We start from the raw sequence: 25,545 nt of genomic DNA, 5'->3' as shown, positions 1-25,545 counted from the left end.
TCTCCCTCTCCCACTCCCCCTGCTTGTGTTCCCTCTCTCGCTGTGTCTCTCTCTGTCAAATAAATAAAATCTTAAAAAAATAATATAATAAAATAAAATAAAAATAAAAATTTTGCTCATAAAGAAAGGAAATGGTAGCAGAAACTGCATGAATTTTTGGTGCATATTTTCCTGGTCCATATGATAGTATCTTAACTTTCTTTCCCTAAACTTATGGATTATTTTCTCTTTTATTATTAAGAATGAAGGAGTCACTTTTAACTATTGTCTCATTGCTTTGTCAATTAAGAAGAAAACAAAATTCTACCCATAAACTGACATATAACATTAAACCATTCAAACTCAGGTACCTTTCCTACCCAAACTGGTACCACCTAAGAGGCCAAAGGAAGTACATTCTGATAACCAGAAGCTGCAGATGTGATTTTCCTTTGTTCATAAAGTTAAACAGCAGCAAACTGAATTTACCTTACTTTCCATTGCCTTATATAAGTTGTCATCAGATTAGAGACAAAGTGAAAATACTTAGTTCATGTAATCAAATTAAACCTAATAGGAGCTTTGTTTAATTATCTAAGAGCAGGGTCCGCTAGAGCTTGGTATTGAGAAAATGATGGATCCGGGGAAAGCACTTAAATCAGTGCTAACCTGCTAGCTGCAGTTTTCTGTGTGTGCATATTAATTGTAAAGGGGAAATTTTATGTATCATTTAGATGGATCCTTTATAATCCAGCCTTCTCTATGTGGAGTACAAAATGTATGCTTAGTTTTTCCAGTAACACTTGGGGAAATGCCTTGTAAATGGGTGTATAAATTTGCTTAATTAATCAAACAAAAGGGAAAGCTTTTAGAGACTAAAATCATGACGGGAACTTAAAAGAAGGAAATTAAAAAGATAAAGCTTATTACTGCCTAGTAATTTCAATTTATGTTGTAAATAAAATAGGTTTAAAAGCAAAGCCAGTGCAAATACGCCTCTACAGCAGGTTCTCCAGTATAATTGGCTGTGGCCCAAGAATTACCAATGGGCTCTGAGTCAATATTGTTTTTTGAGTGTCCTTGGACTATCGAATTTATTAAGTGGTTTATCTGTAGTGAAGACATTATCTAGGTAACCTTGCCTATCCACAACCCCCATGTGATCTTTAAGCTAGGTGCAAAAGTTGAATTCTGATAAACAAGGGTTTTCATGTGAATCTTGGAGACTGTGCTACTCTACAGTTAAAACTGACTTTAAAAATCTGGTGATTTGAGAGTTTTTGTAAATTATATTCATAAATATACTCTCGAATGTTTATTCTCTATTGCCAAGAAATTTGGGCAAACTGGCCCAGAAACAAACTTTAATTAAAATCCTCAGCCCATGGCTGTTGGACCATGAGGACCTGCATTTCTGATGGTGGATAGTAATGCTTTACCTCTTTGTTTTCAAAGTGTGCTCTGTGGGCCAATGATTTGGGTTTTACTTGGGCCCTTTTTAACAAATGCAGAAGTTTGGGTCTCACTTTAGGACTACAGAACCAGAATCTACATTTACACAGGATCCCAGGTTTGAGAACTACTGTTGTAGCTAAGGTATGTATGCCAAGACAGTGAGTGCTCTTTCTTATTCCCAAGGGGATTTGTATTTGTATTTCTACTTGGTGATATGTATTGTTCATAATTTTATAGCAGCATATGTGCCAATGTTTTGTTGTTTTTTTTTTACATTGTACAATATATTTCTCCTTTCTTCTAATGGTATATACCAATAATTTAAAATAATTCAGAATAATCAAATAAGTTAAGAAGTTATTTGAAACATGGAAATAAAGAACTCGAAATTGGTCTTGATTTGAGTAAAACATGAGCTCAAATATTATAGAAGTTCTAAGAGTGTAGCATAAAGCGACCACTTGCCATTTTTGTGAATTGTTCCCTCCCATTAAAAAAAGAAAGATTTTCACCAAGGTTCTCTATAGGTTATAATTTACAAACTATTTTGCAGTAGAAAATGATTTTGTGATCATTATGTACAATGATTTGTTTCAGTGATTTAATTATTTTCCATTACTAATCTAGGTGTTTAACAGTTGTAAAAACTAAAAATATAGGATATGATATAAATAACGTTTACTGAAGCCCTTCCTATATGCCAGGAATTCTTCTAAGTTTTTTTATATATTCATTTAATATACACAATAACCCTATAAAATATGTACTATTGTTAGACCCATTTTACATTTGTGGAAACTGAAGCACAGAAATATTAAGTAACTTTCCCAATTACACAGCAAGCTTGTAATGGCATTGAAATATAAATTTAAGTAGTCTTCCTTCAGAGACTACACCTAATTAAAAACTTATACACCCTAAACAACCTAAAGGCCCAATAACAGGCAAATGGATTATACAAATTGTGAGTCAAAATGTTGGGCAACCGTTTAAAAATTAAATCTGGCCAGCAAAGGCGGATTTTCTACTTAGAGTCTTGGTGTTAGCCATGCTGCATTCTGATCCAGGTGATCTGGGGAAGGGGATTCTTATAGGTTGTTGGTAGAATCCAGTTTCTTGCATTTGTAAGATTGAAGCTTTTGTTTTCTTATTGCCTACTCCTAGACATTGCTTTCAGCTTCTGGAAGCTGTTCTCAATCCTTTCCACATGGCCCACATCTTCAAAGCCAGCCACGGTATGGAATCTTTCTCATGCTTCTAACCTCTATTGCTTATACTGGACAAAACTACTCTGCTTTGAAGGGCTCATGTGATAATCATAGGAATTATATTACATCATATTCAAAGGTTCCACCCACACTCAAAGGGGAGAGAATTTCACAAAAACCAGGGTCAGTGGGAGGTCAACTTAAGATTTTACCCACATTTTTTGTTTTTCCAAATTTCTATAATGAGGAATATTTTCTTTCTTTTTCTTTAATGAGGAATATTTCCTAATCAAAAAATTATTTATAAAAAATGTTTTGAATTCTTTTTACAGTAAATTTATGTAGTCCAAGTAGAAGTAAAATTTACACTGAACTAAAACCAGTAATGTTTTTTTCTTATTTAAAAAGGAACTTAAGTAAGATTGCCTCTACCTCAACCATCCATTAATTCAAAGGCATCTCGGTGAACTGCTGTTAGGTTGACATGCCAAAGCCGAAGAAAACAGGTTTTCTACTTTCACATGTAGGGAGTTTAAATGCTGTTTCTGGGGAGGGGGCTGCAGAAGAGAAAAAGCTGCTATTTCTGTCAAGTTAAGGAATGTTTCATCTGATTGCTAGAGTCACAGGCAAAATAGCTGGAGGGTAGACAGGTATATTGCTCTTTTAAGAACAGATGGTGGAACTCACAAGAGATTGAGAGAGAGGGAAAACACAAACCTCAACAGAGTAGCAGATTTCTATAAAATGAACCATCTTGTATAGAATAGTAGGTATAAAATCACCAATGAAATCTTGGATCTTCTACTACCTTTCTAAAAGTTATATGGTATTTATTAATAAAATGTTTACCCTATGGTCTTTTTTGTTAATTTTTATATCAAATTTTGGAAAATAAAATTTTTATAAAACACTTTTACTGTTATATTCAAACATAAAAACAATGGCATATAACTATTTTTTTAGAGATATTTGATTTATTGCCTGAACTAATACATCATAATTGAGGCTATTGATTGCCTGATAAATGCAAATATGTTTATTAAATTAAGCCATTGCCTTTATGTTGATGTAACATTTAGTTTTGTAGTAAAATACCTCATTGGAAAAGCAAAGTTGGAGACTGCAGTCCTGCCATAATCCTCCTTGCAAGAATTGCCTAGTTTTAAGTGTTTAGGCTACAATCACGGAAAAGAATAAAATAAATTAATCATGATGATCAAACACATGGTCATGGCCTCATAGGCACAGATTTTTATCTGTGACCTAAGCTCATCATTAATCATGTGTGGTAGTTTTATTTTCACTTAATTTTACCATCAGTTGATTAGACAAAACCAATTTATAATCAATTCAGAAGCCAGTCAAATGCATAGAGATAGAAGGTTTTACCAGCATTTTGGAAAGAGCACCATTCTCTGCTATGGACTCTGATTTATGAAGGCAGAGAGCATGTCAGACTTATTCATATCTATGAACTGCTGGGACAGTATCAAAGTTTAGCAATATACCTTAACACAGGTTGTTTCTTTATTATTAGTATTAGCATTATTCCTAGAAAAGGAAAGGGGAGAGTCATTCTAATTATAATATAAATAAAACATTTGAACTTTAAAGTTCTAAAATAAAGTTAGGCAAAAGACCTAGATGAAAGAAATGATTTAATCTCATCAGAGGTTGTAAAATATTATCTGAATACATGGGAAGGCCATGTATCTCTCATATAAAGAGATTTTTTGCCGTATATATGTCAACTCTCCACAAGATTATATTTCTGTAGGCCTAACTAGAATCTCGAAAGTGATATTAGGAGGGAATTGACATTTAGCACTGTCCTTCTAAATTTTTATGTATTTCCTATTTTAAATAAATACTACTTGAGACTAACTAATTTTGAGAGAAGAATCAAGGGAAAGAGACCTTGTTTACATGATGGCAGAAAATAGTATAAAGACACTCTAATCAAATACAGAGGACTTGGGCTTACATAAAATAGATGGTACTGACACAAAGTGGCTGTCCATCTAAAAGAATATAAAATTGAATGCCTACCTTATGCCAAACATATTGGTTTCTTAAGGGCAAGCAAAACATAATATTAATTTTTAATTTAATTATTTCATTGTATTTACTTTAGTGCTATGCACACATATAGCATCTGCTTAACAAATACATGTTGTATAAATTGTAAAAATTGAAAATATTATGTCTTTTAATGATTTAATTTGTATAAAATCTGAACAGTAATAAAATTACAATAATGGTAATGTTAGCAACTAACACCTACAGAAGGCCTTATACCAGGTATAATCCTAAAGGTATTACCTTATTTATTCCTCATAGTAACCCCATGAGGTCGATTCTGAAAATCTCTACATTTTGTTGAGGAAGAAATTGCAAGACAGGAGTGGTCAAGTAGTGTGCCCAAGGTGACTCATACAGAAAAAAGTGGAGCCAGGATTTGAATACAGACAGTCTGACTCCACGAGCTTCATCTCAAACTATGAAATGTGTGTATATGAATATTCATATTCACTCTTTTACTTTTTATGACAATGTGACTGTCAGAAATTATTTTAAATGTACATGAGTGAAAGACCTATAGAAAAGATAATGGAAAAATGTCTTCACTCTAGTGACGACGAACAAGGACACCAGTTAGAACTTTGGCAAGAAGGATTTCTTGAATGAGAATTATTTTACTTATGTATTATTTTGCTTATTATTCAATTTATTTTATTATTTTCCTATTATCTTAATTCTACTGAAATAACTTCATTTGATGTCAATAAGAAGACATTATTTTCAGTGAGATATGTAAATATTACTATTAAATATCGCTCTTTCATATAGAGACACATTTCAAGCAGCCCACCATAATGCATTCTTTACTCAAATTTTAAGAGAAAAGACTTGAAGTATCTATACTGGCATACAACTAGAGCTGACTTTGAAAAGATGTTTAGCAACCAACAAAATAATGTTGAGTAAGTGTATTTTCATATGATATATATGTCATATATATATGTAATATGTGCTATTTATTTGTCTATTTATTTACATATTTATTTTAGGTAGTACAGAGGAAAAAAGATTTCTATTCTTTTATAAAAAGATGCTCTTGGGGTGCCTGGGGAGCTCAGTCAGTTAAGCAACCCACTCTTGCTTTCAGCTCAAATTGTGATCTCAGGGTCCTCTGCTTGAGGCTCTCTCTCCCTCTCCCTCTGCCACACCCCCCTGCATGCACCGACACTCTCCTATCAAATAAATAAATCTTAAAATAAAATAAAATAATAAAAAATAAAGAGAAGCCCAAAATATTCACCACGTTGGGATAAAATTTACAATTTAACTGGGATAGAGTTTAAAAATTCTTATACTCCTAAGAAAAACTATTGTTTCATATACTCATAGCAACAACTTGCTATCAGAACCAGATTAAAATCCATTCACTTGACTGATGACAATTTACAAGTCGAGTAATTCCTTTCTGCAATTCAACTCTTCAGACACAAAGCAAGCATTCTATTAAACACCACTCTGAAGCAAGTTAATAACAACCTCACCCAGTTTTCAACACACTTCTGCCCCTAAACTCCAACAATCCTTGAGATCCATAATTCTCTGAAAACATTATTTATATGATCCACAGTCACCTCTGCTCAAAGAGACTCTGCCTGACCAGCATAGCTCACCCATCTTGGTGAGGCCAATACCAGCCCTTTCTTTTCAGTTGAGATCATTGGTCTCTCTCTCTTTTTTTTTTTTCTGAGAATCACATGGATGTTATAAATTTGCTTCAACTGATAATTTTGCTTCAAATATCAAACAATTTAAAAAACACACAAGGTAAAAGAAAGTCCATTAGACCTAAAGATAGTTTTATTCTTTCTTTTGTTTTTTCTTCCTGATGATTCAAGATTCCTTCTGTTATCATTTAATTTTTGTTTAGATAATTCCCATTAGCAGTTCTTTCAGAGTGGGACTGGCGGTGACATACTTTCTTGGTTTTCCTTTATCACAGAATGTCTTCATTTCCCCTGCATTCCTGAGTGATGTTTTTCCTGGATAGTCAAAGGTTTTTGATTGGAATAATGCAGTTAGTGTCTAAAAATTTTCTGTTTTCCTACCCTGCCTTTCCCCCTTATTTTGACTGGAGAGAAAAAACATTTTTGGGGCTTTTGTCTGTCCCCATCTGTGTCTGTGGATTGCTAACCTCTCTGGCACCAGTCAGAGATATGTGAGGTAAAGAGAAATTCCAGGGTGTTCACCACCGTGTCATTCCTTGGGTCTGGAATGCCTGGTTCTGTCAGTTTTCTCATCACCTGTCTGAAACTTCTAGTGTTTTTTGTATATAATGTCCAGGGGTTTCAGCTGTATTTGGTGGGAAGAATAGAGAAAAGTATATCCTATCTTTCCAGAACAGGAAGTCTGATTTGTAGTGGTTTTAATTTGAAGGACTAATAGTGTTGAGCATCTTTTCCTCTACTCCTTTGCCATCCATATATGTTTTTGATGAAATTAACTGTTGAACTTTCATTTTGCTTATATTTTTAATTTTTTATTGTATTTTGAGAATTCTTTATGTATCCTGGTAGCAAGTCTTTTATTAGATGTATGATTTGTAAATATTTCCTCTGAAGTCTATGATTTATCTTTATTTCCTCATCAAAGAGTAGAAATTGTCCTGAGGAACTACGCTTCAACAATTTGTTCTTTCAGGGATCATGTTTTTGGTGTTCTTTTTTTTCTATTATTTAAATTTAAATTCACTTAATTAACATATAGTATATTATTAGTCTCAGAGGTAGAGTTCAGGGATTCATCCTCTTATATAATACCCAGTTCCCTTATATTACATTACAAGCCCTCCTTAATGTCCATCACCCAGTTACTCCCACTTACCCTGCCCTCCAGCAACATTCAGTTTGTTTCCTATGATTAAGAATCTGTTATGGATTGTTTCTCTCTCTGATTTCATCTTATATATTTTTCCCACCCTTCCCCTATGCTCTTTTGTTTTGTTTCTCAAATTCCACATATGAGTGAAATCATAAAATAATTGCCATTCTCTGATTGACTTATTTCGGTCAGCATAATCCCCTCTAGTTCCAACCCTGTCATTGCAAATGGCAAGATTTCATTTTTTTTTTTGTGTGTGTAATATATTCCATTGTATATATATATATATATATATATATACCACATCTTTACCCATTCATCTGTTGATGGACATCTAGGCTCTTTCCATAGTTTGGCTATTGTCAATGTTGCTGCTATGAACATCGGGGGCAGGTGCCCCTTTGGATCACTACACTTGTATCTTTGAGATAAATACCCAGTAGTGCAATTGCTGGGTCATAGGGTATCTCTATTTTTAACTTCTTGAGGAACCTCCATACTATTTTTCAGAGTGGCTGTACCAGCCTGTAGTCCCACCAACAGTGTAGGAGGATTCCCCTTTCTAGGCATCCTTGCCAAATTGTGTTTTTTCCTGACTTGGTAATTTTAGCCATTCTGACTGGTGTGAGGTGGTGTGAGGTGGTATCTCATTGAGGTTTTGATTTGTATTTCCCTGATGCCGAGTGATGTTGAGCATTTTTTCATGTGTCTGTTGGCCATTTGGATGTCTTCTTTGGAGAAATATCTGTTCATGTCTTCTGCCCATTCCTTGATTGGATTGTTTTTTCAGTGTTGAGTTTGATAAGTTCTTTATAGATTTTGGATACTAGTCCTTTATCTGGTAAGACATTTGCAAATATCTTCTCCCATTCTGTAGGTTGTCTTTTGCTTTTATCAACGGAGATTATTGGTCTCATGAGCCTTTGAAATAATCCCGCCAACAAAAGTTCTTATAATATTATTTTTAAGTGGTTGACAATCAATATGGTTATGGAGATCCTAGAGATTATAACTGACACTTGCCATCCCTTCTAGATTTGGGTTTGTAGAATAAACACAGCAAAATGGATACACAGTGATTAGGAAAGAGAGAAGACGCTAAAGTCAGATACATGTAGGTTTTTTTCTGGATCTATAATTTACCAGCTGTGTGACATCAGTGGCTCTCTAAAGTATCAGTTTTCTCATATGTAGAATGGGGTTAATAATAAAATATCTTCATAGGGATTTTGAAAAGAGCAAATGAAAGAGTTTGTCTAAAATACAAAGATTAGTCCCTAGCACACTGCACATATTGAATAAAGCCAAACTTTTTGTTATTGTATTTCTGATTCATTATGTTTTCAGATTTAATCCAGGTTTACCAAAGATTATTTTTATAATCATAGCACAATAAGATTTTAAAAGAGATGGAGAGTTTAAATATTTTTTAGTGCAGAAGTTTGATAACATTCTGCCGTTTCGTTTTTTTTAATTTAAGAAAATAATATGTTGCTAGAGAGTAACTGTTAACAGTCAAATATAGCAAACATACTGCAAAATAATCTCAAGATATTTAGAGGCAATTATTTTTTCCTAATAATTGATCATCAACAACCAAAAATAACAAAAAATATTCAAAGATGGGCTTACATTTTCAGTATATTCTTTATATCTCCAACAGTCCTTTTGTGTCTTGGAGTCTGTGTAATCCTTTCTCATTTTCCTACCAATGATGTTGCTTTCTCCCCAAGGGACTTCAAGTATATAGACTTTTGCTTTATTTTGCTTTAATTTCAAATATATCTCTTAAAACTAATAAAAACAAAACATGTTGAACCTGAGTGAAATAAATGCAATGAGGTTGTCAGAATAAATTTGTTCTAGGTGAAAATTGCATTAGACAATGGACTTCTGGGGCTCAGGAGGAGGTTGTGTGTAGGGGAGTGGAGGGCACAAGGGCATGGTACCTATCACAAAATAGGCATTCAGTAAGTAACTGTTGAATGAATGAATACATGAATTTATATGAACTACCAAATCAGGGAAGCCTTGACACAACGAGCCCTTGTAGATTTCTTGTTGATTCACTGCCAAGGCTCCTTGACACAGACCTTTCTTTTGTAAAGGTATTTTTTGAATCGTTTCTTTCCCTTACCTCTTTTCCTTTCTATTCTTATTAGTACAAAACCCAGTGACACAGCATATCCACTTATATTGAATCATCTGATTTTACTAGCTGACTATCAAGGACACATAGAAACTCTAAAGGTTTTATGACTTGAGGTTCTTTTCTACAAATAAGAAACTAGCTCACATTTTCCTGGTACTTAGTGGATATTCGGTAAGTGGAGTGATGTTTTTTGGGTTAATAATCAGAGATACGTGAAATTACTTATGTTATTAGAAAGGCAATCCCATCCATTCAAGGAATTGTTGGGCATAGAGTCAGACAATTTGTTTTTCCAACTAGCTTTTGCAATGAATTAGTTAAGAAAATAACTCATTCATATTGCTAAATTCAGTATCTGTAATAGTATTTTCCACTGAGAGTATACAAGATGGTCCAATTAAGGGCAGAAAGAAAATAAGTAAGCTTTTCTTTTATATTTGTTCTATTAAAACTAAAGAAGATAATTTAGGGTAAGGAAGCAATAACATTCTACAAATCAGAGAGCCCAAGGACTTGTTGTAGATTATGTCTAGGGTGATTCCTTATAGCTCATCCATTTTTAATTTTGTTATTTTATTCCTGTTAGCAACACAAATATTATTTTAGTATAATATTATTTTATAAAAACCCTCAAACTCATAGAAAATCTGGGCAAAAACATTAAAATTTGGCCTCAGAGTGAAAACCTTAAATGACAAAAGTCTGGTCATAGTGATTTGATATAATTGTAAATTCTTTAAAAGACTAAGAGTGTTCTTTAAATATAAAAACTGGATACCATAAACATTTTTTGTTGGTGCATCTGATAATATGAGAAAATTTACATTATAATCTTAGTATTAGCCTTTACAGAATTATGTTGGAGAGATTATTTTGAGAAATGTGAAGACTTTACCATTTTGAGAAATGTTAACTCTTTAAGTACCTTAATATTTCCACTGACCTTACACATATTAAAATTCACAAATAGCTGACAATCCTTTTAAACAGGACAAATGATTATAGCTAAAAATAATTTGACTTTAAAAATTTTGTAGCTGAAAAGAACACTATTATAATGCCTAGACCTTAGGAAAACAACTGAGTTCTAAATATGAGGTCAGTATACAGTGGCTCAGTATATCAGTAAACTGTTACATATCTGTTAACTAGCAAATTTACCAGAGTTCTTCACTTGATAATCACATTGTGTATAAACTCAAGAAATATCTTATTTCAGAGACTAGGAATTAAAATTATCAAGAGAAAGGGGAGTGGATGGAAGAAGAATGGGGAAAGTATAAGGGGAGAAAGAAAGTCAGAATGTTGCATTAATTGTTTTTAATTGTTAATTTTAAAAGACATTTACCAGTCCAGAATTGACAAGAGCTGAGTGGTAGGTAGCTCTCATTCCTTACAGATTTTTTTTTTTTGGACAATCTAATATTCTAAGACTTCTTTTCTTTCACTCAAATATAGTTTGATAACAACTTCAGATTTTGTGTGTGTGTGGAGAGAGGGCTTGTTCTTCTCCCAATGTACCAATATATCTCACTTGTAGTTATACATTAATTAAATGAGCTGTGGATTTTTTCTTACATCAGAAATTACAATGGAATAAATGGAGTGCTAAAAGGATAGTACCACATTCTTTGTCATTTACATTCAGCTCCTAAGAAGATTAACTATGCTCCTTTAATTGCTCAGAATTAGAAGGCAGGTTCCAGTTAATACCTAATGGAGGAAAGAGGGACAAGAATTGAGGGCGAGTGAATAAAAATGATGACTCACTGAGATTAATAGAACACCATGTGGAATAATAATTTGCACATCTAATGGAAAGAAGGGACATCAAAAAAAATTTCTTCTACAAAATCCCATGTCTGGAGACTTTGGCTCAACACACACACACACACACACACACACACACACACACACACACACCAGGAAGTTCATAAGCCCCCACCCCTCTCAGATAAGGCTAGAAATTTAAAGAGAAGTAATGTCTTCATATAAGACATCCTTGCTCTTACACTTTCATAATTATGTATTATTTTATAGCTCAGGGCATTGCGTGGTATGTGGTTTGCTACAAAGGCAAAGGGTGGTGGGCAATAAAATAGTGCTCTGTCTTCTGTGTGTGTGTGTGTGTGTGTTTAAATGTGATGTCAAAATTTACATGGTAATCCAAAATTAAAAACTTGTCATGTGACACACATGATGTTAGCCTCAGGGTAGGATTGGAGAGAGGCAGTATTTCCATTTTGTGTGCCCCGTATGTCCCAGATAATAACTATAAGAACAATAATTGTTAGCTGGATAGTATTTGGCAATGTAAGCCGTGGTTCCTCTGATAATAATGGGTAGTATAACTGGCAAGCTTGTCTACCTTTACCAGAGGCTGAAGCAAGACAGAAAAATTAAGTTGGTCTAAGAAACATTATACCTTTGAATTCATAGACGTGAACTTATAGGGATTTTAATTTCAAATTTAAAAAATCTGAATAAAAAGTACCACAGATGTTCCACAGTCTCACCAGCAGTATTGAGGGGAACCATTTCCTTACTCTCCTGCTGTCACTGAAAGTTACCATTTCATTTTTTGGGTAATCTTATGAGAATAACATGGTATGTGATTGTTTCAAATCCTTTACCCTGACTACTAGTGAGCAACCAACTACATAACTTGTGAGGCCCAGTACAAAATGAAAATGTAGGGCCCCAGCTTAGATCCAGAAAGCAGGCTCCCCTTCTCACGTCCCAGCGCTGCAACCCATGGCAGATGGAGGACTTCCAAGGGATTAAAGCCTTGCTCCTGGACACACTTGGTACTTGGCTACCGGCAGGTAAGAGGGTCCTACTGGGTAATTCACTGAACAAGCAGTGAAGCAATCCAGAATCACCTGGGGCATGTGCCTGAGCCATCTCTTTCAGCGCCCTGCTTAGGCCCACTGCCTTCACAAGGCCACAGCAAAATGGAAGACTTCCCCAGCCATACAAGCTGATTTCTGTCCCCTACAGGGAAGAGAAGACTCCAGGAAGGAAGGACTCAGAAGAGTGAGAAGAGGCTAGACCTCACTCACATGAGCCAAACACATGCTCCAAATGTCCCCTCAGAGTTCATTTACAAAACCCAAATTAAGAAAAAAAAGTTATTAAGAATTCTAAGTTTTGGCCACAGAGAACTAGACCCTAAGCAAAAAGGGCCTGTTCAGTGTGGGAACCTGTGTTAAGGGTCATCTGTCTATGAAACAGAACTTGCCAGTAAGAGTAAATAACTATTCACAAGTTTGTTGGGCTTTTATATTTCTTTTTGTCTAAATTTCCTGAGTATATCATTTGCTCACTATGATGCTTATTTATATTTTTCTTAGACATTTTGGAATCATTTTAAGAGAGATCTGAACGTATATTCTGCCCAATATGCTATCAATAACTTCTAGCTTATTTTTGTCTTTTTAAAGACAAAATTTTTGTGCAACAAAGTAGTTTATTTTATTTTCCATCATGCACTCTGGCAATAGGATCTTATCCACTTCCAAATTATGAAAAGACCCTGATGTTTCCCATTTATCTTTTTATGTAATTTATTTATTTATTTATTTATTTATTTATTTATTTATTTATTTTCATTTTGAGCTCTAGTTCAGTGGAAATACATTTATATGTATGAGAGATGCTTGGGTGTAATTTTATATTCTTTCACATGGTTTTAGTAGCCAAATACCATTATTAAACAGTTCAGCTCTTTTTTTTTCTTTAGCATATAATCCCACCTATATCACATACAAAATTTCCATTTATATTTGGGTAAGTTTTGGTTCTCTTTATTCTATTATATTGAACCGCCATGTCATTGTGACAACTATCTGATTACAATAGCTTCATTGTGAATGTTAGCTATGTGGTATTGCTGATTTTTTAAAGATTAGAAATAAATAGTCAACTCTATTCGTAACATGTAGCTTAGCTGTTATTCAGTAAGTGGAAGTGCTTAACCGTACATTTTATGTTTACGTAGGTAATGAAGTTTGGTGTAAAAGTTTACATAAAGACTTGAGTCAAATCTTATATGGAAATCCTATTCATATGAGTACCAGTCAACATGTAAAGTGCCTATACTTTCAATGCCTTATTTTTTTCCATCTCCAAAACAAGGATAATGAAGCCTTTTTCACAAAATAAATTTCTTGTAACATTACAAATGCTCAGTAAGTGTTAATCCTCCCTCTTCATAACATCAGAACATCGAACTTTTTATTTATTTATTTTTTTTATTAACATATAATGTAGTATTTATTTCAGGGGTACAGGTCTGTGATTCATCAGTCTTACACAATTCACGGTGCTCTTTCTTTTTAAGATTTATGTATTTATTTGAGAGAGAGAGAAAGAGCACATGTGCAGGAGCGAGTCAGTGGAGGAGCAGAAGGAGAGGGAGGGGGAGTGAATCTCAAGCCAACGCCCTGGCTAGTCCAGAGCCTGATGCAGGGCTCAGTCTCAGGACCCTAAGATCATGACCTGAGCCAAAATCCAAAGTAGACTTTTAACCAACTAAGCCACCCACGTGCCCCCTTGAACTTTAATCCTAGTCTATCTCTGGCCATATCTTTCCCTTCTACCTTTGTAAATTTCAAATAGGTGTCATTTCTCTGGCAAGCAGGCTAGAACTGGAAAATTTTAATCCAATCGGAAGTACTGTTTTGGAGTAAAGAATTGTAGCTTCATTGCAGTTATTCAGATGATAAATACATTTAAGTTTATTCTTCCTCTCCTATTCAACTTTTATTATTCTATATCATTTCATTTGCCTTTTTTTCCCTTTTATTTACTGGGTTGAGTGTTTGTTTTCCTTGAGTTAGTAATCTCATGTTCTATGTATATACATACATATTTCTTCAGTGTTTGTCTTCATTTTAATGGCTGCATTTAACCATGGGTTTATTTACTAATATACCCAAGCCAAATAATTTATGAGCCCTTCCTCCCACTTACACAAAATCTTCAGGACACATTTATCTCCTCACCTCCTTTACCAACTTATGAAATCATTTTTTTAAAATAAACTTTTGAATTTTAAGTCCAACTTTGTTTTTTCCCCAGAATGCTTCTTATACCAATAGTATTATTCCCAATAATATTATCATCATCAATTTTGGATGAACTATGAATTCCACTGGATTTATTTCTTGATTAACTTGCCTTTAATTTTGAGATATGATTATATGATTTTCACTCAACTATAATATTTTCTTGAGTAATTTTCTCAGACTGTATATATCCTTTATAATTGTCTCAGAGAGTGTATAATCTGTGTGTGAGTGTGTGTGTGTGTATGTGTGTGTGTAACTACTGACTGGCTTAGTTTCTTCCCTTGTCTGTCTTTGTTTTAAATTTTCTTTTTTTTCCGTTTTGTTTTCTTGGTATAGTAAAGAAGTTCTTGGCTCAGAGAACTGTGCTGTCTGCTAGACTTCATTGGTGCAGGTGAGATGCATGATACAAAACTGACTCTTTCCTTCACTCCCATGAAGTTCATACATTTTTTTTTTTCAGTTTATCCTTGATGTTGAGCAAATTTCACCAGGCTAGGTACGGGTGTGTTATCTTCTTTTTATTACTCACACTTGGTACTCATTGGGCATGACTTTAAAAACTCAGCTTTTTTTCAGCCAATGTGAGTACTCTATTCATAGTTTGTGTTTTTTTCTAATGGCTTTTCTTGTTGCCTTCCAGAATACCATTGTTCAAATAGATTCCCTGGAGTTGTTCTCCATTTGTTTTGTTGCTCTCACTCTTGATTTCCAATTCTTCATAGGGTTCTTTTGTGTTGTGGGGAATTTTGCCATTTGATTTCCCAAACCATTAATTCTGCTTTCAGCATTTCATTTTCCACTATTTTTAAAAGAATATTTTAAATGTAAAAATACAATTCAAATGAGCTGTTAAAATCCCTATTCTAAGATTGTTATTCTGTAATATCTCCATCTCCTTAATAATTCTTTTCTGTAAAATATATACTCTGAAAACACCTTCACCGAATAACATGAAGAATTTAGCTTTTGAAAGAAGTTTCTGAAATCAAATATTAGTTTTAGCAATTACCAACTTTTTACTTTTTATTCTTAGACCAATAGCTTTCTTCACCTCTCAAATCTCTTCAGGAGATTTTTTCGAGAATTAAATGAAGACACTGAGAAGCAAAGCCTAGCTTGTAGTAGGCACTTAATCAATGGGATTAATTGCACTAAAGAAACTGAAAACTCCCCAAGAAAATGTGTTTTACATAAACATCCTTTAGCTAAGAACAGTCTTGTGTATTAAGTATCAGTCATTATTGTCAATCACGTCTCAACTAAAAAAAAAATTGAATGCATCTAATTCAGATACTTTTTAGTAATCTACAATCTTAAAGAACCATGTATGAGCTCATGAAAACTTTTATTATCACTATCCTTTTGTATTAAGGCATTTCAGTTTATCCCATAAGCCACCCAATATGTAGTAAAGAAGAAATACAAGGTGGTTAAAACCTTAGGTTGAAATATTTTTCAAAAGTTTTCATTCTTCATCATATTTTTTAAATGAAAAGAGTAGGACCTTGATTCATTTTGATATTCATTTGTAATATTGGTTATATTTCTGGCTATTTTTAAGAAGTAAAGGAAGCCAGACACAGTGAGAATCCTTGCGATCTAGTGAGAGTTGTAGCACCAGCCACCACACAGCAACTCCTTGATGATCTGCTGCCCTTTTAAACATTTCTGGAATTGGAATCCACTTACAGTAGATGCATGCAACTAATGGAAAGTGTTCTCCTCTAATTCCCAATCCTCTGAAAAGATGTTCTTATTCAAAGAGGGAGCTTTACAATTGATGTATAAGAGAGACTTTTATGCGGTGCCTGGGTGGCTCAGTCCGTTAAGCGTCTGCCTTCGGCTCAGGTCATGATCTCAGGGTCCTGGGATCCAGCCCCGCATTGGGCTCCCTGCTTTGCAGGGAGCCTTTCTCCCTCTCCCTCTGCCTGCCGCTCCCCCTGCTTGTGCTCTCTCTCTCTCTCTGTCAAATAAATAAATAAAATCTTAAAAAAAAAGAGAGAGACTTTTATGACCTTGTAAGTCAGAAGCAAATGACCTATTGAGGCGTACCCTGAATAATTTCTATGTTTGCTTCTTTACCTAGAAAATGGAGATATAAAAATCTTGCCCTTTCTCCTTAACAGATTTGTTTCAAGGCAGACGATACATTTCGAAAGTCTCCTATACTTATAAGATGTATTTCTTTATTAAAATCCTTATACACCATTACCTCCGACACCGTGACCGAAGATGTTGCAATTACTATTGCTCTGGTTCCTGCCTCTCTCAATGGGAGCAACATAAAGAGTCGAAGCCCCTATCTCATTACGCTGGGCATTTTTGTAGTGTGACTATTGCCAGGGAGCTGTCCATGGCACAAAACATGGTAAGGCTAGACTTCATGGATTTATACAAAGCAGATGTCCCCCACCAATATGCCAGAAGAAATGTGTGATAGATTGTAAAGACAAGACAGGAGTTTTGAGATGCAGGCAGAAGGTAGAATGTTCCATTATGTTATAGTGCAGTGGAATAAAATGTGTGTCCCATGTTTGAGACTTGAAGAGAACATTCACTATTATAAAATAATCGTATTTCCTAATTTTTTTCTTCACTTTGCCTGAAGGAGATTAATGACTCAGCTGTCGGGTCAGCTTGTGATCTTAAAGTTGAAATGAGGCTAAAATCTGTGCTTGGCATTCTTAAAATCCTTTCTCAGTGAAGCGCTGGCTAGGAGAGAACCAGTCATGGATTCTCCACATATTCCTTGATAGTTTGGGTTCACCACTGGTAAACTGTGCAATCCGCAAGGAACTTGAGATTTATTTTTCATTACTACCAAATAATCTCAAATTTCTAAACACTGAAATGAACAACTAGAATCATAACTAAGAACACTGACTTTGAAAAAAAAGAGCCTACAATTTTATGTTTCTCAGTATGTCAAGGAATAGGAGTACTGCTGTCACCTGCAGTAAACCTTTTAAAAGCAACACATTTTAAACAATGGTTAGATTAGCACAGTGTGCTCCAGCCACAATACACTCACAAGCAAGGACCATGATAACAGACAACCCAACAGCATAAATACATGCTTCCCAGTTTGATGTTGTGAAAGCTTTTATTTCCATTTGACCAACAATCAAGGTGTATAGCGAGAATGAGAAAATGTCACAAAATAAAATGGATCAAAAGGCCTGATGGGCAATTGGGAAGATACACAAAGAGTTTAAAGGACACTAAAATTAACGTGAGTCCCTGCTGACAACCAGATTTCATGCAAAAAGAGGAAAAATTTTATAATAAAGAAAATGGAGTTCCAAGAGGCTGAGCTGAACCCTGCTCAGGGGGAAGAAGTAGGAGAAAAGGAACTTCAATCAGAGTTGTCACATTGGGGGACAACAGAGAGAGCAGAAATGATTAATAAATTTTCTTCTAGCTGTCTGGCAGGGCATAGAGGTCATTAGTTTACATTGGCACTGAGATGACAATTTTAGAGGTAGAACCATTGGTACCATATATATATATATACACACACCATTCCATTATGGTGAATGTGACTTCAAAGAAAATATAAATTTTTATCAAAATACAAATCTATCCAGAAATTTTGAAAAAAGAAAAAAAGCATTGCCCATTACTAGTCCTTAAGTCATTTTACTATTTTTCCACTTGGGTAAATGTCTGCACCTCTCCAACTTACCTCCTTTCCCTTTAGATTAGGAATGCCACTTTTTATGCTATATGAAATCTGACAAAATTCTTTGCCATGACGTTGCTCTGCAGAATAGGTTATAAAAATGTTTCATGTATCACCCATGATATAACGTTATTTTTCTTCAACTATATTATCATAGATATTTCTATGCATATACATATATGAATACGTATACATATGTGTGTGTGTGTGTGTGTATACTCACCTTAGTATTGATTCTTATTTTTTATTTCTTCTTAATACATATTTCTCCTCCCTTTGGGTGTTTTGTTGGAGATTGCCTAAATTAAAATTTCCATGGACTATAAATCTTCCAGATAATGACGGTAAGATTGGGAAGACTTGCTGAGTAATAATAAAGAGATCTGATCTTAAGTGCATCTTGCATGAGATGCTACATCATTGTTTTGTTTTTTGTTTTTTTCTCTCTCCGTCTTCTGAAGAAAGCACCATCAAAAAGCACTTAAGCTTTCCAGGGCTTCCTTCACACTTACTTAACCTTTGATTTAAAAAAAAAAAAAGACATATTTAATGCTTCTCACAAATCACTCCCCCCCCACCCCCACTACGGCACATGCCTGCTCCTGTTCCAGGTCTTTTTACTAACCCTGATGTTTCCATCAGTGCTGGCTGTGGAAACCCAGGGCCAACCATTGAGAGTTGAGAGTACCTAAAAGAAAACGTTTGTTGGTTTTCTGTGAATAAAAGAAGGAAGAGAAGGAAGAAGAAATGAGAATATGAGAATGGAGAGGAATAAGCATAGAATTAGGACAATACACGAGGCCCAAAAATTTTGCAAAAAAGAAGAGAAAGTCACTCACTGGTAAGTTCTCCAATGCTAGCAACAATGTCATATTCTTCCAGCAAATTGCCTTGATACATGTTTCCAAATGAATAAAATAAATTTGACATGAAGAAATTCAGTAAGACAAAGAGGCAAAATTGTGACACTCATTAGGATCCTTCAGTGTTTGGAGTTAGGGTATGCAAAGATGATCATTGAAATGTTTCCTGCGAGGAAACATTTATATAGAGCAGTATAAGCTGTTTAAAAAGTGTGAGAAAAGTTGTGGATGAAGGTGGGTTGCTGACTGAACAGAATGGTGAGGAGAGAGTAGGAGGGAGGAGAACAGAGGGGAGGCAGGAAGACGGCGTGAGTCTGGGGACTGGAAGGGATGAGGTAAGATTGCGGACTTCTGAGGAATGGAATGCTTGTGCCCTCACCCAGCCCTCTGATAAGTTGAGTATTCTGTCAAGTCTACTAAAACAACATGTTTTATGTCCATGTGTGCTTTTTATCTGCCAACTGAAGAAGAGGTTGAGTTTTATATCTAGGTCATTGCAGAGATCCAAGAGCATGCTCCTAAGCAAGAGGAGGGGAGAATGGAAGGGAAATTTTGTCAACCCAAGGACCCCTGACCTGGCTTTAGATTTCTAAGGACAGGGAGACAATCGTGGTATCTGAGATAAATATAATGAAGGTAGAATTGCAACTTTCTCTCTCTCTTTTCTCTCTTTCTTATTGTATTGAAGACATTCTTAGCCACATAGTAGAAGTAGTGTCTTCAACAGGGTGTAGAACACCTTGATTCTTTCATCCTTTGTCATATGCCTCCTTGTTTATGATAGTTGAGTATTTGTATATTCACATCATATATATATATATATATATTTTTTTTACTTCATTATAAGGTGGTATTACTAAAGAACCATATTTTTACTTCTTTGGATCTGTTTAAGTTTCCAAAATATTAATAAACACCTTATTAATACTTTGATTTGTTGATAATAAAGCACACTCAAAAGAAGAACTCCAGTAAAAAGTTAGAGAATGAAGAAAAGAGGGATGACCTTATTTCTCCAAAGGAATCTCTTCCCAGCACCCAGAGAGATTAAGCTCTGGACTTCTAATGTCAACTAATTGACAGCCCTGGTGATGGCTGCATTATTTCCATATGCTGCTTTTCAACTATATATAAGGATTGTTGGTTAATTAATTCAAAAGAACCTATGAATTTATGTTTTTTTCTTCTACTATACTGCTATTATACTATTACACTTCCATTATATTAAATAATTACTACCCCAATTTTCTGGAAAGAGGAATAAAACAATTTGAAAATTTTTATTTGTTTCGATTCAATAATATTTTAATGAGAACGAGACCTGGGTCAGGTTAGATGTTCTGGGAAATGCACTAACAAATAATTGAATTTTCTACAGTTTTTTCACTTGAAAACCTATTCAATTATGCGAAGCAATAATCTTTCTTCTTTTCCATGAATGTAAAATATCTGGGGATTTTATCCTGCCTTTTCACCTATCTGCTGCATACCTTGGGTCAGTTTCTTCTTCCTGCTTCTGTTTCTTTATCTGTAAGATGATGATATGGTGACGATGATGATGATGAGAGTTGCTACCTCATAGAGTTTCTGAAGGGCATAAAATTAATAATAATGAAAGGTGCATAAAGTAGTGACTGCCACTTACTAAATATTGTATAAATGTTTGCTCTTACTATTATCATTATTACATTAGGTTTAAATTTTAAGCAAAAAGAGGCTTACATGTCAGAAAAGACCTCATGGTTATTAGAGTGTATTTATAATGACTATCTTAAGGGCTAATGGTAAAAACAGATTTTTTTAAAAAATAGGATTATTGGAAGGGCATTGCAATTTACAAAAATGAAGCGATAATATTTTTATCATGAAGTGTAGTTATTTGGGCTATTTTTTTAAATGCCTAAAAGATCTCATCCCAGTGATTTTTGTTTCCCCACTTTTATTTAAAATATGATGTATTATTATTTTCTGATGAAAGAAGGAACATTGTATCAGAGATCTTCCTGAAGCAATACATGGCAATATTATGTTTAGAACCTGTGTTGTGATTTTAATTATAAAATTATATTAAAAACCATTCTGACTGGAAAGTAATGTCCATATAATATCCCTGACCCCTTTTATAATATTTTATTATCAGTACACATAAAATCCTTCACAAGCTGGTGTCAGATAATTAGGACCCCCAATTTCTGCTTACTTCTTCTGCACAATCTCCTTCCAGACAATTTTCTCTTTTCTTCATTCCTCAAAAACACCAACTTTTGCAGTTTCCAGAATGGAATAGCTTTTTTCATCCTCACTTGGGTAACTCCTACTAATTCCTTGAAACACAACTTAAAAATCACATCCTTTGTGATACCTCTGTGAACTTCTTTGGGTAAAGTTAACTGCTCTTCTCAATATTTTTTGCAAAACTCAAGCAAGTTCCTATCTTCAAGGGAGATTGGATAGAACCCCTCCCTTTAGCACATGCATGCCTTCCCACCTCACTTGCAATAATGCAAAATAGTCTGCCCCTCCTTTGGCTCCTTGCTCTGATCAGTGCCACTAACTGGAAGGCCTTCTTTCTGCACAAATCCTGTGGCTGACTTCTGCTTCTCATTCAGGTAACTGCTCAAATATCACCTCAAAAAAAAAAAAAAAGAAAGAAAGACTTTTCTGACAAGGCAAATAATTTTTCTCCTCATGCTCTTCACCCCAAACATGCTCTAATCCTTCTCTATTACTCTGCATTTTAATTTTTTTATATCACCTCATTATTTTGTTTTCTCCTTGGCAGAGTGAAGGTATTAAGAAATACAGAGAGGGAATACATTTCTAGGAGTGGAATTGATAGATCAGAGTATATATATTAAGACCTTTGTTGCATTTTGCCAAGTTTCTATCCAGAGATACTTTATTGCTATTGCTATCATTATATAGCATGTATAATTTTAATACAGATCTATAATTGCACCATTCATTATAACTATCACTTGTGTTCTTACAATATCCCAATCACCTTGCTAAATACCATAATACATTAAGTGTGTCTTTACATCTATTTAAGTCAAATTACTTGCACTTCCATGGGGAGTATAAAAGAGTGCACAATTTTAACATTCTCTTGCCATTATTTTTAGAAATTTTGATCATTAAAAATTATATTTTACTTTCTAAATTTGAATTTCTTCATTAGCAAGTATGGTAGAACATGTTTTCATATTTAGTAGTTATTTGTTTTTTTTTTAAGATTTTATTTTTTATTTGACAGAGAGAGACACAGTGAGAGAGGGAACACAAGCAGGGGGGAGCAGGAGAGGGAGAAGCAGCCTTCCCGCTGAGCAGGAAGCCTGACGAGGGGCTTGATCCCAGGACCCTGGGACCATGACCTGAGCCGAAGGCAGATGCCCAACGACTGAGCCACCCAGGTGCCCCAACATCTTTTCATATTTAGTAGTTATTTGTATTGCTTTCTTTTTGTAAACTCGGTGTATTAATTTGCTAGGGCTGACATAGCAAAGTACTGCAAAGTGTATAGCTTAAACAATAGAAATTTATCATCTCACAGTTTTGGAGGCCAGATGTTCAAGGTCAATATGTCAACAAGGTCATACCCCTTCTGAAGGCAACAGGGAAGGATTGATTCCAAGTCTCTCATTAGCATCTGATAGTTCTTTGGTTTGTGGCATCATAGGTCCAATCTGTACTTGGCATTCACCCTGTATCTTTACATTTTCTTCCTTTTGCACATGGACCTCTGTGTCCAAATTTTCCCTTTTTATAAGGACACTAATTAATTGGATGAAGGACAACCTTAATAATCTCAACTTGACTATCTGCAAGGACCCTATTTTCAAATAAGGTCACATTCTGGGGTATTAGGTTTGTAAGGGCTTCAAAGCATGAATTTTGAAGGGGCGCAATGCAACCTATGACATCCAGTTCATGATCTTTGCTAAGTTTTCCTTTGATAGAATCAAATATTTTCATGAACTTTAAGAAAAGTAGAAATATTAGCTTGGACCATATGTCTGACATTTATATTTTTGGTTTGTGTTTATCTTTCAGCTTTGTTTATGCACTAATGACATACTAAATTTCAGATTTGTATATAAAAAATGATGATCTCTTTAGCAATTACCTTCAGACAAGACCTTGCCATATAAAAATTAGGTAAAGGACCCTTAATTATTTAAACTTTCAACTTCTCATTTAATTATTCAGTATAAGCCATATATTTTAGATCTCCAGAATCACCCCTCTGCAAATTATTCTTCACACTGTGAGAAGAACTTTTCTAACATATGCCTTTGATTTCTTAACCCATTACTTAAATCCCTGAAAATCTTCTCATACCCTGTATAGAAAAACCTTATTAGAGAGTTTGGCTTCCAGCTTCTTCAAGATCTGGCCCACCCCATTTTCCCAGCCACAACTTCTGCCCACTTGTATACACACACCTACACCTCCTGCACATCAAAATACCTGAAATCTGGAAAATGCACCACATCCTCCCAGGCCTCGGTGTCTTTGCAAACGGTCCCTGATGCACATACCTGGTGCCCATATCAGAACAAACTCCAAAAATTGCATCGTGCCTACTGGCTTTTCTCTCTGAATTTCGAATATTATACACAATATGGGCTCTACGAAAGATCAGCAAAAATGAGTAAAGAAACTCTTTGCAATTTTAAAAAAGTACCTATAACACAGAGAGGCGATAATTCTGAGAGGAGTCGTCATAAAACTTGGGGAATGGGATGCAGAAACAACTGAGCAAATTGTGCAAAACTGATAGGGCAATAAAATCAGAGGCCCAGAACCAAATCTGGGAGAAACACTTCCTAGCCATTCTCTAATGGCAGACTAGCAATTGTGATTGTTCAGACAATAATTCCATAGATATTTTTTAAACTTTTCATTTTGAAGTAACTTTAGATTTATAAAAAAAAAAAAAAAAGCCATAAAGACAGTACAGAAAATTCTCCTGTACTCTTTCACGTAAATTCCCCTGATGATAACATCGTATACAACCATGGTGTATTTATCAAAACTAAGAAATTAACACTGGTACAGAAATACCGATTAAACTATAGACTTTATTCAGATTCCAAGTATTTTTCCACTTATGTTCGTTTCTTGTTCAGGAATCCAATCCAGGATATTACACTGTACTTAGTCTTCTGTTTCCTTAGTCTCCTTCATTCTGGGAGAGTTTCTCAGTCATTCCTTGTTTTTCATAACCTTGGCACTTCCAAAGAATACTCACCAGGTACTTTGTTGAAGACCCTCATGTGTATTTGTGGGATGCTTCCCATGATTACATGGATAGTATAGATTTGGGGGAAGACTACAACAGAGGTGAAACGCCCTTCTCATCACCCCGTATCGGTATATATGACATCAACATTATTTATCACTGATGATTTAACCTTGGTCACTTGAGAGTGATGTCTGCCAGGTTTCTCCTCCATAAAATTACTATGTTTCCCTTTCTGTTCTTCATTTGTAGGAAATGCATCACTAAGTCCAGCACACACTTAAGGGGGCAGGAGGTGGAATTAAGCTCCATTTCCTAGAAGGATTATCAAAGACTTTGTGGACATATGTTCAAACCACGACAGTAATTATTCTATGGTAGATACTTTGTGGATATGTAAGTACCCAGTCTCTCCTTTTTTATCCTCTAATTCTAGCATTCACCTGTGATTTTCTATTTCCCTCGGTCCTCCTACATTTATTATTTGCAATTTTTTCTGAAGGGAATATTTGTCCCTCCTCCCTCATTTATTTATTTATTCAATTATTCACTTAGATCAGTATGGACTCATGGATGTTTATGTTATCCTTGGGTTAGACTCTGTTACTATCATTGTTTGTTCATCTTTTTAAAAATTTTTTTGAACTTCCTTACTTACAGGAACTGCAAGTTGCTTTGTGGCTCATATTTTTTTTTTAAGATTTTATTTATTTGAGAGAGAGAGAATGAGAGAGAGCATGAGAGGGAAGAGGTGAGTGGCTCAGATGGTTAAGCATCTGCCTTCAGCTCAGGTCATGATCCCAGGGTCCTGGGATCGGGTCCCACATCAGGCTCCCTGCTCCTTGGGAGCCTGCTTCTCCCTCTGCCTCTCTCTCTCTCTCTCTCTCCCTGTCTCTCATGAATAAATAAATAAAATCTTTAAAAAAAAAAAAGAAAACCAACAACCCAGTTAAAAAATGAGAAAAAGATCTGATCAGACATCACAAAAAA

At 34.8% G+C, this 25,545-nt stretch overlaps 1 long non-coding RNA gene across 1 annotated transcript; it reads left to right on the top strand.

The window, feature by feature from the left end:
* The first annotated feature begins 1,203 nt into the window (after nt 1–1,203).
* LOC141372481 (uncharacterized) lies at nt 1,204–24,945 on the top strand. Its single transcript, XR_012377747.1, has 3 exons — nt 1,204–1,575; nt 2,599–2,669; nt 24,808–24,945. It is a non-coding gene; the product is annotated as an uncharacterized lncRNA (long non-coding RNA).
* Nucleotides 24,946–25,545: the final 600 nt, after the last annotated feature.

This window comes from Callorhinus ursinus, unplaced genomic scaffold (assembly GCF_003265705.2).
Source record: "Callorhinus ursinus isolate GAN/ISIS: 27379988/994484 unplaced genomic scaffold, GSC_fseal_2.0 scaffold4, whole genome shotgun sequence".
Lineage (NCBI taxonomy): Eukaryota > Metazoa > Chordata > Mammalia > Carnivora > Otariidae > Callorhinus > Callorhinus ursinus.
Note: the sequence above shows the minus strand (reverse complement) of the source record. Positions and strands in the feature narration are given on the sequence as shown.